This window comes from Ambystoma mexicanum, chromosome 3p (genome assembly GCF_040938575.1).
Source record: "Ambystoma mexicanum isolate Mex_15411 chromosome 3p, UKY_AmexF1_1, whole genome shotgun sequence".
In the NCBI taxonomy this organism is placed as follows: Eukaryota; Metazoa; Chordata; class Amphibia; order Caudata; family Ambystomatidae; genus Ambystoma; species Ambystoma mexicanum.
Genome location: NC_090925.1, coordinates 223,299,690 through 223,311,190, shown reverse-complemented (window position 1 = coordinate 223,311,190; position 11,501 = coordinate 223,299,690).

Sequence of the window (11,501 nt, the reverse complement as noted above, 5' to 3'; positions counted from 1 at the left end):
CCGCTCATGCCCGTGTCTCTCTCCTGTTACACCCCCCACCCCCCTCTCATGCCCCGTGTCTCCCTCATTTTCCCCCCGCTCATGGCCAGTGTCTCCCTGCTGTTGCCCCCCACCCCCGCTCATGCCACGTGTCTGTCTCCTATTACCCCCCACCCCCCGCTCATGCCCCGTGTCTATCTCCTGTTACCCCCCACCCCCTCTCATGCCCCATTTCTCTCTCCTGTTGTCCCCCTACCCCCCGCTCATGCCCTGTGTCTCCCTTCTGTTGCCCCCCACCCCCCTGTCATGCCCTGTGTCTCCCTGCTGTTGCCCCCCACCCCCTCTCATGACCCGTGTCTCTCTCTTGTTGCCCCCCACCACCCGGTCATGCCCTGTGTCTCCCTTCTGTTGCCCCCCCACCCCCCTATCATGCCCTGTGTCTCCCTGCTGTTGCCCCCCACCCCCGCTCATGCCTCGTGTCTCTCTCCTGTTACCCCCCACCCCCTCTCATGCCCCATGTCTCCTTCGTGTTCCCCCACCCCCGCTCATACCCCGTGTCTCCCTGCTGTTGCCTCCCACCCCCCGCTCATACCCCGTGTCTCCCTCATGTTGCCCCCCACCCCCCGCTCATGCCATGTGTCTCTCTCCTGTTACCCCCAACCCCCTCTCATGCCCCGTGTCTCTCTCCTGTTGCCACCCACCCCCCGGTCATGCCCTGTGTCTCTCTCCTGTTGCCCCCCACCCCCCGGTCATGCCCCGTGTCTCCCTGCTGTTGCCCCCCACCCCCGCTCATGCCCCGTGTCTCTCTCCTGTTACCCCCCGCTCATGCCCCATGTCTCCCTGCTGTTGCCCCCCATCCCCACTCATGCCCCGTGTCTCCTTGCTGTTGCCCCTCACCCCCCGCTCATGCCCCATGTCTCTCTCCTGTTACCCCCCACTCATGCCCCGTGTCTCCCTGCTGTTGCCCGCCCACCCCCGCTCATGCCCTGTGTCTCCCTCCTGTTACCCCCCACCCTCCGCTCATGGCCCGTGTCTCTCTCCGGTTACCCCCACCCCCCTCTCATGCCCCGTGTCTCCCTCCTGGTCCCCCCTACCCATGCCCTGTTGCGTTCTCTTTATACACCCCGCCTTTCCTTTCCATGGTGTCCATCTTGGTAAAAGATTTTCCTTCCTACACCGGGACGGCGCAGGCGTTCCGGTTTGGGAAGAAAAATCATTTTTTTACCACCCCGGGGTCCTATTTTGAGAACCTAGGATGCTAGTGGTCTTCATCTATTGAAAAGTACGTTATGGTTAAGTTGCACTAATAAAAAACTATGAAATTCAATGAAAAAACGTTGTTAAAGGGACGATATGGTAAAGTTGCACTAATAGAAACCAATGAAATTCAGTGAAAAAACACTGTTAAAGGGACGTTATGGTAGCTGTGCTATTAAAAACCTATGAAATTCAGTGAAAAAACGTTGGTAAAGGGACATTATGGTTAAGTTGCGATACTAAAAACCTATGAAATTCAGTGAAAAAACTTTGTTAAAGGGACATTATGGTTCCAAGTAAAACCGAAAAACCCTTGAAATTCGCCAGTTATGGTAAGCTAAGCAACCATAACTCGCGCCACCACCGTGCACTGCTAAGCCTAACACCCAGGACATCAAATATGACATCACATATACCTTTTTTGAAATATTTACAAAGAACTTGGGTTTGGTGTCACGACCCTCGCCCAAAACCCCCTCTGGCAAACCCATTGGCCAGGTGGAGTCAGGACTCGGGCCTCTAGAGCCTGGCATCCTCTTCAAAAGCCCTCATGGGGCCAGTCCTGGTGCCTATGGCGCCAGGCTCATACACCATGAACAACAATGTGCTTGGGAACTACTTTTTTGTATAGTCAGCCAACATGGATGCATCCACATAAAGAACCATGCTATGCGGTCTAGTGTTTTGGGTGTGGCAGGCATGGAACTACTTTCCCTGGTACTACTTTGCCTGGGCTATATAAACCACACCCTGACTGCAGAACATGCTTCGTGTTACTTTGCAGCTTGCAACGTGACGCTCACCGTGTCCAGCTATTCCCTCGAACCTCGGAGAAAAAGAACCTGCAAGGTGACGATGGTTCATCATTAGCAGCAGTATCTTACCTGAAGTCTTCATCTTTAAACACTCGCAGCTACTGAGAACAGCTTCCTCGAATCTGCACGCCACCCGGACAGAACGACCTGAAAGAGGAAGATAGAGGCAACATTAAAGAAAGCTGTAGAGACATTTACAAATTACAAACTGCTCAAAAGGCTTACCTGGCTGGTTGCCTCTCGGCTGGCACCACTCCGGACATTCCACTCGCTCTGAAGAACACCGCGACCTACAAGGAAGGAAAACACAGGTTAGCAAAGGCAAGACTTTGCAGCGCTGCGCATAATGCTTACTTACTGCATCATAGCGCTCTTAATGCGCCATCATTTACCAGCGGGGCTCAACCAAGCCAGTTCACCGCGCTGAAGCTCCGCATACCTAAGGGAGAAAAAAGAGACATTTTAAACAAAGAAATGGCATGCAGGATAGCAACAAAACTAGAGAACAGCAATAAGACCGACCTGAACAATATCAAACGGGCCGGCGTCAGTGAAGTAACTGGACTGCACTCGCCCATGAAAGACAACGCGCCCCTGCAAAGAAGGCAGGACCGAGAGCACGCCTAATTCTACCACAAGGCAGAACCTTCCCCTCAGACCACATCAGGGCAAAGCTGAGAAGCATACCAGCGAGTAACCCGGCTGGGTGGCATCCCTCTGGATACCAGGTGAGCGTAACAGAACACGAAGCCTACCCTAACAAATCCACCTGGGCTCCATGGAGACATCAAAAATGGACCAATTGGCCCAATTACTAGGAGAGCTTCGTGCTGAGGTTCATTCTGCCCGACAAGAGACTAATGCCCTCTGAGAGACCTAATAGTGACCAAAGAATGCACTGAAGAGATTAGCAGGCAATACTTGCAATCACAGGCAGGACAGACGCCTCTACCTGGAAGCAATCCAACAATGCAAAACCCCGCCATACCACCCACTCCGGTACAGATCACGTTACCTTGAACAGTGCCCCTGGCACCACCAGAAAGGTTCTCAGGCGACCCACGGAAGTATGCAGCATTCATCAATCAGTGCCGCCTTCACTTTCTTTGTAGGCCTTGGGCATTTCCAAACGACCAAGCTCAGGTAGCTTTTGTCTTATCATACCCGAGTGGTAGTGCAGCAGATTGGTCGTTGCCGATCCTCTATTACATGACTTTGGGGGGTTCCACAGAGAAATGGAAAAACATTTTGCTCGCCATGCCCAGGAACAAACAGTAGACAATGAACTCTTGTCCCTCCGACAGGGGAATTAGGACTTGTTAACGTACATTGCTACTTTCAACAGACTGGTTGCCGAAGCTAGGTGGCCAGAAAACAAAAGAACCATATTATTCCATCGAGGCTTACCAGCCGAATTAAAGGACGTCTTAGGCCAGGTGGTTGATCCACCCAGAGACTGTGCAGAATTCATAAATCTGGTCGTGCAGCTAGACCACCGGTTGCAGGACCGAAAGGCAGACCGGTCTAAGACGGACCCTCGGACTGTGTATGTTTGACCAAGGGAAACACACCCTGTGTACCTGAAAAAGCTGTGGAACCCATGTAGATTGGAAGGATACGGCCTCCATTAACAAAACAAGAGCAGGACAAAAGAAGACAACAACAGCTTTGTTTGTATTGTGGGAAACCAGAACATTTCCTGAAGGACTGTCCAGTAAAACCCCCAAGAAGAACAGTTGGGGCCACAGAGAAGGATGAAGTTAAGGAATCGGGAAACTACCAAGCTCGACAAATGTAGAGGTCAGTTTGTCAAGTGAGAAGAAAGAGTTGCTGACCTCGCACTTTGCAATACCGGTGATCTTAATTAATCACCAACAGTCACCAAGAATGCATGCCGTTGAAGCATACATCGATAGCGGAGCAGTTGGAAATTATATTGATCAAGAACTGGCAGCAGAGATGGGGCTTCCTTTGTGTTCTAAGCCAACTATGGACAAGGTAACCTCTGTGGATGGGGCAGAAATCGCTTCCAGACCAGTAACCCAGTGCACAGCCAGGGTAACCTTGCTGTGCCAGGACGGACATCGGGAGTCTATTTCATTCGATCTCATCAAGCCACCTCAGTTCATGCTAATAGTATGGATGCCATGGTTGGTTGCTCACAACCCTTTGATAGACTGGCGGGCACGAAAATTAACCTTCCCCGGTGACTGCTCCCCTGCCTGCTATTACCAAGAGGAGAAACCCGACAGTATCAACCCTAGGAGCAACTAATACCTTGACAAGTGAATACCATGATTTCCAGGATGTTTTCCGAAAGGACCAAGCCAATACATTGCCGCCGCACAGGCCCTATGACTGTCAGTTCGACCTTGTTCCTGGTGCACAAATCCCTTGCGGCAGGATCTACGCTCTCACAGAACCAGAAAACTTCATTTGAAATCCTATTTAGACCAGTACCTTGCAAATGGATTTATCCGTCCTTCGAATTCCCCCGCAGCCAGTCCTTTGTTCTTCATAATGAAAAAGGAAGGATACTTGAGAACCTGTATTGACTACCGCGCATTGAACCAGATCACTGTGAAGAACCTCTATCCCTTGCCACTTATCCCTGAGATGCTGGACCAAGTTAAAGATGCCCAGATTTATACCATATTGGACCTTCGAGGAGTGTACCACCTGGTCCGAGTCAGAAAAGGAGATGAATGGAAAACCACCTTCCGTACTAAGTACGGCTTGTTTGAATATCAAGTCATGCCCTTCGGGTTATGCAACGCTCCTGCGGCATTCCAATATTTAATGAATTACGTGTTAAGGGAGATAATTGATGTGTGCGCCTTAGTGTACATAAACAACATCTTAGTATACTCAGCCTCGGATAATGATCATGTCAGGCACGTTTGTTCAGTCCTCACCAAGCTCTGTCAACATTGCTTGTTTGCAAAGCTTGAAAAATGCTTTTTCACGTTACCGAAATAGAATTTCTTGGTTTTATCCTTACTCCAGGAGGCATTAGAATGGACGTGCACAAGGTAGATGTCATTCTGAAATGGACTTCACCGACATCTCTGAAAGGGGTACAAAGCAGGCTGGACTTTGCGAAATTCTACCGCTGGTTCATCCAAGACTTCTCTCAGGTTGTGCACCAAATCACAGTACTATTACGAAAAAAACAATAAAAATTTTGCTTGGACCGAAGAAGCAGAAGAACCCTTTCAGGAACTTAAACAAAGGTTTACCTCCGCTCCAATCCTGCGACATCCTCGTCCAGACCTCCCTTATGTCATTGAAACTGATGCGTCCAGTCTCGCAATGGGGGCTGTCCTTTCACAGAGAGACCCGGAAACCGGCCAGCTACATCCTTTGGCCTTCTGGTCGAAAAAAGTTCTCACCTCCAGAGATTAATTATGCCATCACGGACAAGGAACTCCTGGCTATCAAATCCGCCTTTAAAGCCTGGAGGCACTACCTTCTGGGGGCCAGACACACCATTTTTTTTTATTTTAAAACATTTTTTTTATTTCAACCAACAAACAATACAGACCAAATATACAATACAATATACCTTAATACAGTTTGGATGTGTACAGTATGCAATTTGATCTCCAATCCCCAAACCCACCCCCCCTACGAGCCCATCAAGTCTGTTTACTCTGTGTTTGCGCTGCGCGGTGTGGTACATTCTCCATTGGAATCCGCCAAATTTGGCTTCGTTCCAAACAATTCCGATATCAATGATTTCCAAGCCAACAGGGTTCCCACCTCTTCTCCCCTTCCCATCATATTGGATTCCTGCCATACCACGGTCTCTGCTTCCGCCCACTTTTGCAATTCCTTCCACCATATCTCCACCTGCGGTTTATGACAAGCCTTCCACCCCATGGCAATCCTCCTCTTAGCCAGCACGTACGCCAAGTCCTTCAGTTTGTTAACGTGCTTCAGTTTTTGCGATCTAGGGAACCCCCCCAATAAGCAGGCCCATGCTGACTCTACCACCAGTGTAACTCCTTTGTCTGCCATTTTCGCCGCTATCTCGCCCCAGAAGCGCCCAACCACAGGGCAGGACCAAAACATGTGTATCATGTCTGCCTGCTCTTCATTGCACTTGGGACATGCTTGTCTGCCTGCATTTTTAAACCTTGATATCCTCAGGGGCGTCATGTATGCCCTATGCGTAATATATAATTGTATTTGTTTCAACCTGGCATTTCTCGACACCTTCTGATGATACCACAAAGCCCGCTCCCACATCCTATCTTCCATCGGGCCCCCACCTCAGTTTCCCAATCTGATCGAAGTTGTACTGGTTCTTTACCAATCTTAAGCATCAACATTTCGTACAATCTTGAAATCTTGTGCCCTCCCTCTGTTATATCATATATAGTGTCCACGGTACCATCCGGCTCTGCTTCGAGTGTAGTTTCGGGCCAAGTCCTCTTAATTTCCCACACTAATCTACGATATGTAATATATTGACCTACGTGTAGACCTGTTTCCTCGCCCAACTGTTCCCAACTTATGATGGCTCCCTCCCGCCAAACATCTCCCATCGTTGCCAATCCCACTGATTCCCAGTGGGTTCTAATCCCCCTCTGCAGTTGCTCATCTCTTTTCGCCAGCGCCACCAGCGGTATCTGCGGGGAGCACGGAGCCGGGATTTCCATCATCCTGCACGCGCAGCGCCAGATCCTCCACCCAAGCAACATCATTTTGGGGCGCCCCTTCATGTCTGTTTCGGATAACCAGATCATTTCCTTTAAGTAAAATGGGGCACAGTCTGCACTAAACAATCTGGATTTGGGGGTACTTTCATCCGTTAGCCATTTAGCCACGTACTGCAGTTGGCTCGCTATATAATAGGCCTCATAGTTGGGGAGCCGTATCCCCCCTTTTTCATAAACGTTTTGCAATTTCCACAATGCCATCCTGCGCCTGGTTCCTTGCCATAAAAAGTCCCTGCATATACTATTGAGCTTGGCAAAAAACTTCCCAGGTATGAGGTGTGGAATATTTCCAAAAAAATGCAGGAGCCTAGGCAAGACCACCATCTTAAGCATTGCACTACGCCCCATCATGGCCAGCGGTAGCTTCCCCCAAAATTGCATACTTTTCTCAATTTTCCCCACAGCTATCTCCGTGTTCTGTCTATGTTCTTGTTCAGTCGTATGATACACATCTATCCCAAGGTACCGAAAGGTAGCAACAGTCCAAGGAACTTGCAACACCGGCAGCTGGTCTACGGGAAGTCCCCTATAGTTACCCAACGGGAAAATTACAGACTTCTGAGGATTCACAGCTATCCCAGACAACCCCGCATACCGATCCATGACCTCCAGGATATGCTGGAGATTCTCCTCCGGATACTTCAGATACAACAACATATCGTCTGCATATACAGAGATCAAGTGTCGCTCCCCGCCCACCTCGATGCCTATGGTGTCATACTGCTGTCTAAGGTATATGGCCAAAGGTTCCAATGCCAATATGTATAACATAGGGGACCATGGGCATCCCTGTCTGGTGCCTCTGCCCAGCCTCCATCTCTCTGAAATAATTGATCCCGTCTTAACTCTGGCGAGCGGCTCACTATATAACATCCTTGCCCATCTTACATATCCGGGCCCCACCCCATATTCCGTCAAAGCCGACAGTAGCCATGGCCACTTGACGGAATCAAAGGCCTTTACGGCATCCAGGGACACTACTGCCATGTCACCCTCCTTATCCCCCGCCCATTCAACGACTCGATGTAATCGCCTGTGATTGTGAGTTATGTTCCTGTTGGGAACATAACCCGTCTGATCCGGGTGTATGAGTTTGTCTATGACTCTTCGCAGTCTACCCGCCAAAACAGCCGTTAGTATCTTGCTGTCTTGATTCAGCATTGATAGCAGTCTATAGGAGCCACAGCTGTTCCCAGGCTTATTCGGTTTAGGGAGCGGCATTATGACTGCTTCCCTTAGCGACTCTGGCAGCTGTCCCACCTCAAACGCTTCGTTTAGCATATTCAGCATCGGAGGGAGCACCTCCGCCATGTATGCTTTATAAAACTCGCTCGGAAACCCATCCGCCCCTGGGGTTTTACTAGTTGGCAATTGTCTCACCACCGCTTCTAGTTCCTCCAAAGTGATTGGAGCATCCAGCTCTTCCCTCTCTTCAGCACTTATCTTGGGCAGACCTATGTCTTCCAGCGTTTCCTTTATTCTCTCTTGAATATCCTCCTCAACATCCCCATACAGTTTCCCGTAATACGTGGCAAATTCCTGATTGACTCCCTCCTGGGTATCCGCTACACTCCCGTCCTCCCTCGTTATTGCCCTGATGGTGGGTCTGGGGGTTTCGCTCTTATACAGCCATGCCAGGAGCCGTCCTGTTTTATCCCCACCCGCGTGCTGCCGGTCTATGTATTTCTTATAGTTCAGTTTACACAACCTATCCCAATGCTCTCCACACGTCTGCTGAAGTTGAAGTACCCGCTCCGCATTCGAACCAGTATCACCACCCTCCTTTTGCGCTTTCTCCAAATCCCTCTCAACCTCTTGTAAATCAGCCAGGACACCTCCCTGCAGGCTTCGGGACTTCGCTATGGCCACGCCTCTCAACACCACTTTAAAGGCCTCCCACAACGTGCACGCCGAATCTACACTGCCCGTGTTCTCCTCAAAGTAATTTATGATCTCCTCCCTCACCTCTTCTTTAAACACAGGATCTTTGAGCGCCTCCGCTCGGAGCCGCCACGTCGGGATCCTTGCCCTTGGAGGGCGATATTGCCAGCTAACAACCAAGGGCGAGTGGTCCGACAAGACTCTCACTTTATATTCCACCCACACCATCTCCGTTATTAAGCCTGACGTAGCAAAGACATAATCTAGTCTAGTGGACAGCTGTTGCAGGGCCGAATAGTGAGAATACTGTCGTTCTCGGGGGTGCTTCATTCTCCATACATCAGTCAAGTCAAAATCATTGAGCAACGCTTGTAAGACCCATGCCGCCGGGGCAGGTTTTTCCCATTTCTGATCTGATCTATCCACCCTTGGATCTAACACACAATTAAAGCCCCCCCCCAAAGTACTGCACTTCCCATGCACATACCAAGGTGAACACTCAGGGTTCTGAAATACATTGCCGTACTCTGATTGGGCGCGTATGTATTAATTACACTTATCTCTCTGTTCTCTACCATGCCCCTGAGTATGACCATTCTCCCGTCCGCCTCAGCAGTTTCCTGTAGCACATGAAAGGGGACATGCGGGGCCACCCAGATAAGAACCCCTCTAGCATAAGCCGAGTATGTTGAACCCACCACCACTCCTTTCCATTTCCTCTTAATCATTCCCAGTCTCTCTTTCGTCAAATGGGTCTCTTGCAACAGTGCAATATCTATCTTTTGTCTCCGCAAGTATAACATGACCTTATTTCTCTTCAAATAACTGTTTAGACCCCTAACATTCCACGTAATTATTTTAAGGTCCCCCATGGCTTGTTATGCTTCCCGCCCCCATCCCACCCGCGCAATCCACTACTCGTATCCGGTCTCGTATATTTAGGCTCGTATCCCCATTCAAACTTCCCTTAACTACACACACCCCAAACACCCCTCCCTTCCCTTTATCCCACCCAACCACACCCAACTCCCCACACCACCCTCCCCCCATTCTCCCACCTAACCCCCTTACCCCTTTCCTTAACTGTTGCCCAGCTCCATCCCTGGATCTCAGGCTCCCCCGCATCTAGCACCTTTCTGGCAGATGCCTGTACTCGTTGCTCCGCGGGGTGAGGCCGCCCTACTGGCTAGCCTACTAGTACTAATACTAATATGGGGGGTAGAGTGCCCGCATCCTGTCGCTCCTGATTGCTATAAACTCTGACCCTTAACTGTACAATTGACACTTATATATGCACTTTACTATATTCAAGTCCTTGCGTGCGCCCAAGTCCATGGGATCTGCTCCCAGTGCCACACGTACCCAGTACTACCCCTTAGCCATAGCCATCCCCCACAGTTTTACTGGACACCCATTGCACATCCTGTCACACTACATGAAATGTCCCCAGCCACTTATCGTGTCACTCTCGCGCTTGGTCCGCCTCCTGCTCCGGACAACCCTGCAGGTCCAGCCAGGTCGTCGCTTCTTCGGGCGTGTGGAAAAAAAACGTCTTGCTCTTATGTATCACTTCCAGTTTCGCAGGATATAGCAGCATATATTTGATCCCCGCCGCACGCAGCCTTCTTTTGATCGCCACATAGCTGAATCGCTGCCTTTGGACCAGCATTGTGTAGTCTGGATATGCCGTGATGGGGCACGACGCCCTATCAATGGTTGCTCCTTTGCGGAAGTATTCCAAAATCTTCTCACGATCCTTATAATTCAGTATTTTCGCTATTATAGGCCGGGGGGGAGCCCTCGGTTGTGGCTTCCTCATGAGGGCTCTGTGCGCACGTTCTACTGCAAACCCCTGCAAGAGTTCTGCAGCCCCTATTTCTTGTAAGAGCAGATTCTCGATGTAGTCCGTCGGGTCCCGTCCTTCCTCTCCTTCCGGCAGACCCACCACACGAATGTTGTTCCTCCTCGCTCTCCCTTCAGCCTCCTCCGCCCGAGTCTCCAGATTGGCTACCTGTTGTTTGAGCATGTGGATCTCTTGTACATTGCTAGTGCTAGTGTCCGTGTTGATTTTCACGGCACTCTCCAGGCTGCTTGTTCTCTCCGCCAGCCCCCTGACGTCTTGCCTCAGCAGGGTAACCTCTATGCCCACTGCATCTATTTTGGCCTCCAGGGAAGTGCGCAGGTCCGACATCGCTGTCCCCCATGAGTCTCGCAGCTCCGTTATAGCCGCTAATATCTGATGTTTGTCAGTAGCTGCAGCGCTCTCCCCTGGTGCCTCTGCTTCTTTAGACGCTATGACCGCCGGAGATTGCTGTATTTTGGAGAATGCTTCCATTGTGGATTGCTTAATCTTGGTCTTACTCCCAGCCCCTCGCCCCGACATCTTGCAGCTTTCGTTATGCACCCGGGTTAACTGGCCTCCAGCGCGTAACCTCACTTTCACATGTAAGCTCGCCCCCGGTGCACCTCCCCTGGCATAAGCAGCCTCCGTATGCTGAGCTCCAAGTTCTGAGTGGGCTGTGTCCTCCCCCGTATCCGACGCGCCACTGCGTCCAAGAGACCGCACACCATTCACAGCTATTATGCCCAGCTTAGGTTCAATGCTCCCGTGTCTTTTCTCTGGACACCACTGTCACTGTTGCAATGGCTTATCTTCCGGGGCCAGCGAACACTCACAGCATCCCCTACAACAGTAGCTTCGCACCTGGTGCTAGGATGCCAGGCCGCACAAATGCCTATATCCTCACACTGCAGGCCCTAGACCCCTCCGGAGCCTACTGCATCTCCTCAGTTCACCGTGGTATGTACTTCCGTGCTTGGCGTATGCTCATCCAAACCCCCAAGT